Source organism: Cryptomeria japonica, chromosome 1, assembly GCF_030272615.1.
Source record: "Cryptomeria japonica chromosome 1, Sugi_1.0, whole genome shotgun sequence".
Lineage (NCBI taxonomy): Eukaryota > Viridiplantae > Streptophyta > Pinopsida > Cupressales > Cupressaceae > Cryptomeria > Cryptomeria japonica.
In genome coordinates, this window is record NC_081405.1 from 505,245,251 (window position 1) to 505,248,945 (window position 3,695).

Sequence of the window (3,695 nt, forward strand, 5' to 3'; positions counted from 1 at the left end):
TGAAATCTATAATCCTAAAAAGAATTTTATTTCTCCAATCATAGACATTTCAAATTCTTGCTGCATTTCAAGAGAGAATTATTTACATAATCCATCTTCATTAAGTTTGTTTCTAAATACCCATTTGGTTCCAATTACATTTTTATCTTTAGGTCGGGGAACTAATGTCCAAGTATTATTTTTCTCAATTTGTCCTAATTCTTCTTCCATAGCTTTAATCCAAAATTTATCTTCACACGCCTCATTGATAGATGATGGCTCAATTTGAGAAATAAGACATACCTCTTCATTTGCCAATCTTCCTCTTGTCATAACTCCTTCAAATTTGTTTCCAATTATCTAATCTTCAGAATGATTCAGTTTTACATACTGGGGTGTCTTAGTTTGTTGTTGTTCTTCAATTACTATGGAATCTTCTGATGATACCGAGGTAACTAGATCTTCATTCTATATCGGTGGATTCAGTGTAGGTTCATTTGTCATAACTTTTGTTTCTAGTTCAGAGTCTATATACCTTGAAGTTCCTTTGAATTGTTCATGAATCTTTACATTTCTACTCTCAACAATTTTCTACAATCTTTTATTAAAACATCTATATGCCTTGCTCTTAGATGAATAACCAAGAAATATTCCTTCATCACTTCTAGGATAAAATTTGCCAATATACTCATCTCTTCTAATATAACATTTGCTTCCAAAAATTTTGAAATACATAAGAGTAGGAATATTACCAAACCATAGTTCATGAGGGGTCTTACCGGTTTCACCTTTGATGTGAACTTTATTGAATGTATAGACAATACTACTTATTGCTTCTCTCCATTACACATGTGGTAGATTTGCTTCTGATAACATACTTCTTGTTGCATCCAAGATAGTTCTATTTTTCTTTTCAACAACTCCATTCTGCTATGGTGTTCGAGGTGCTGATAACTGTCTTTTGATTCCATTCACTTCACAGAATGTATTAAAGTCCTTAGATGTGAATTCTCCTCCTTGATCTGATCTTAAACTTTTGATTTTCTTACCGGTTTCATTTTCAACCATTGCTTTGAATAGTTTGAACTTCCCAAGTGCTTCTGATTTTTTCTGAGAAAAGTAACCCAACACATTCTAGAATAATCATCAATAATTAGCATGAAATATCTATCACCTTGTAGGCTTTTAGTTCTAGTTGGACCACATAAATTAGTGTGAATTAAATCAAGAGCATTATTGGATTTTTCTGGAATACTTTTGAAACTAGCTCTAACTTGTTTTCCAAATTGACATTCCTTACAAATTGTATTTTGAGGTTTCACAATTTTAGGTAGATCTCTAACTGCCTTAGAAGTACTGATTTTTACCATGCAATCAAAATTTACATGACATAGTCTCTTGTGCCATAACCAACTTTCATCTATATGTGCAATTAAGCATGCCTTTTCACTATTATTCAAATGAAAGATATTACCTCTATTCTGATTACCGATTGCTATTTCCAAACCAGTTCTATTCATGATTTTGCATTTTCCATTTTTAAATTGTAACTAAAAACCTTTCTCAACTAATTGACCAACACTTAAAAGATTATGCTTTAATCCTTCAACATAGTAGACATTATCAGTGTTATGTTTACCATCAAGAGATATTGAACCCTTACCTTTGATTGAACAGGCTTTGTCATCTCCAAATCTTACTAAACCTCCATTGTATTCTTGAAAGTTCAAGAATTTACCTTTGTCTCCAGTCATATGATGTGAGCATCCCGAGTCAATAATCCATTCATCCTTTGATTCAATTTTAGCTGCTAGGGCTTGTTCTACCAGTTGACCAATAGCTGTCGGTTGATCTTCTATTATAGCAACAAAAACCCATTCATTGTCTATTGGATCCTCATTAGAATCATTAGTCACACCTTCATCAACAATGTAACAAGATTTATCTTTGTTCTTCTTAAATCTATATCTCTAATATTCAGGATTAGGCTTGTATGTTCTTCTAGCTTCTTCTCTTAGTCTAGCATGTCTATCAGGGCATCTTGAAGCCATATGACCAATCTTATTGCAGTTAAAACATTTAAAGGGTGCTTTACCTTCATACTTACTTCCAATTGGACCTTTTGGCATTTTTCTTGCAAATAGTGCTTCAAGTTCTTCAAGCTCTTCATTCTCCTTCCTGGTTTCTTCAAGTTCTCTTGCACAAAAGGCTCTCCAGTCTGATTTGTCAAATGATGGAGTAGATGATGTTGATTCTTTAAAGGCCAAATCAGTCTTTATAGTAGCAACAAGACCAAATTCCTCAATTTCAAAGGCTGAAAGTTTTCCAATCAATGTATCCCTAGTTACTGATGTATTAGGCATTGTTCTCAACTCATTTATAGCAGTAACCTTCATTTTATATGCCAGTGGTAAACCTCTTAAGATTTTTGAAATAATCTCATCTTCACTCAAGGTTCCTCCACAACATTTGATACCCAAAACAATTTCATTTACTCTTTCCATAAAAGCAAAAATCCTTTCATCTTCTTCCATTTTCAGATGTTCATACCTGACTCGGAAGCTTTCAAGTTTTGCAATTTTGATTGTGGAATCTTCTTCATTCAGTGTTTCCAAATGATCCCAAATAGCTTTAGCAGTAGACCTATCTCATAATCCCATGATTTGTTGATCTGATAATGCGCTCAGGAGTGCTTCTCTTGCTTTGCAATCATTTTCTTCATCTTTGGCTAAGGTAGTTGGAGCAATCTAACCAGCTACAACAGTAGTATAACCATTCTTAGTAACTTCCCAGATGTCTTTATTGATGCAATTCAGATGTGTCTCCATTCTGATCTTCCATATCCTATAGTTGGTTCCATCAAGTTTAGGACTGTCCTTCCTGAAATAATTAGTAGACATTGGATCTCCTCAAGTTGTTAAACTTCTACAAAAAGAGGACTAGGCTCTGATACCAATTGTTAGATCTCAGAGACAACTGAGAATGGGGGGGGGGGGGGGTGGATCAGTTGTCTAATAAATTCAAACCAAAACTAATTAACCACTTAATGCTTAATGTTAGTAAACCAGTTAAGTATGTCGGTAGACAGTGTTAACAGTAAACTACTATACTGGTAAGGATTAATGCATGAAACAAAAACATAAAGTCATCCACAACACATGACACTAATATTTGTACGTGGAAACCCTGTAAGAGGAAAAAGAACGGTGGGAAATCTTACCCATAATTAGATGATACTACTGTAGATAGTAAGTTTACAAAAGGGGTCTACACATGCAGAAAGGCCAATAGCCTAGAGCTCACTGCTCAATCACAAATGGGAGTCACACTGACTACAGTTGAATGGTTAAATCCAATAAGAATTTACTGCACAAAATAGCATCTTCATATGTTGGATTCAGTACTGGTGTAAGGTTGATATGATTCTACAAAAACCTAACTTCACCTTCAAATGATGTCTTTGTGTATGCCTCTGCTTGATCTCGCATATACCTTCACTCAAATCTTTTTTGCATTCCACACTTGATCTTACAAATAAGGTCTTACATTTATACCATACCCTAAGACCAATTTTAGTAGGTCAGCTCTATAAGATATTACAATAAAAAAATTTTACAAATAATATAATATCCGATGCAAAAACCGATTAAACATGTTGGCTTAATGCATTTACAACAATAATAAAGTGTGCCATGCTGATCTAGAAAAGATAAACC